The sequence below is a fragment of the Sinocyclocheilus anshuiensis genome, unplaced genomic scaffold, assembly GCF_001515605.1.
Source record: "Sinocyclocheilus anshuiensis isolate Anshui unplaced genomic scaffold, SAMN03320099.WGS_v1.1 scaffold130, whole genome shotgun sequence".
Lineage (NCBI taxonomy): Eukaryota > Metazoa > Chordata > Actinopteri > Cypriniformes > Cyprinidae > Sinocyclocheilus > Sinocyclocheilus anshuiensis.
The window spans coordinates 1441313-1442292 of NW_015544207.1; the positions used below are offsets into that span (position 1 = coordinate 1441313).

General features: G+C 37.6%; 1 protein-coding gene across 7 annotated transcripts in view; it reads right to left on the bottom strand.

Annotated features, from left to right (window-relative positions):
• The window catches only part of LOC107697006 (uridine-cytidine kinase-like 1), a 31668-nt gene that overhangs the window by 9626 nt on the left and 21062 nt on the right, over positions 1-980 (bottom strand). The gene's annotated exons all lie outside the window — the stretch shown is intronic.

Below are 980 nucleotides of genomic sequence, written 5' to 3' on the forward strand. Positions count from 1 at the left end.
GATAAAAAATGTGATGTGATTCAAGTCATCTGAAGCCTTACGGTAGCCTATGTGGGGAACTGATAGAAATTTAAGTCTTTCATGCACGTCCAAATATGACAGGTTTGATGTCCATGACGATTAGTCATGGAACCAATGAAGTCTGATGGCACTGACCTCCTCTTAAAGTGACAGTTCACCCAAAAATGAAAATTCTGTCATTTACTCACAGTCACGCATGTTTGAGCTTCTGTTTAATATATTTGATATGTCTGTGCAATGATCAGTGTTTACATGTGAATAATGGCCTACATTAAATTTGTTCGTCATATAAAGCAATCGTGGATTAAACTGCTTGAGATACTTTTAATGTTTTTATGAACTTTTTGAATCCTCAAGATTTTGGTGGAACAGACTTTCAATGGAGGGACAGATATTTCTCAAGTTTCATTAAAAATGCCTACATTTTTGTTTTAAAGAGTAGCCATATTATGGAAAAAAGTGAAGTGGTCTGCACCAGAGAGATTCATGGCACGCTCAGTCTCTGTTTCAATCACAATCCATTTATAATATTGTGATGACGCATCACGGCACATAGTATTGTGAGATTTGTATCATGTGTTGTGAGGTAACGTGATACCCAGCCCTAAAAGAGTCAGTCATGTGAGTTTAGAATGACATAAAATGAATAAATTATGAATTTATATTTTTAAGTGAACCATTTCTTAAACCTGTGCAAGCTGTGACAGTACCGTGCAAATACATATTTAAAAAAAAATGTTTTTTTTATATCAGATTTGGTGTGGTTCCTGTTGTAGCTGTCATCCTCTCATTCACTCTCACTGACACAAAGGTCTGCTACATCCTGTGTCGGGGCTGTACTTCCTCATGTTTCTCTCTCTCTCTTCCTCTCCTATCTGTCTCTCTGTCTCTCTCTCTCTCACTCACACACACACACACACACACACACACACACACACACACACACACACACACACACA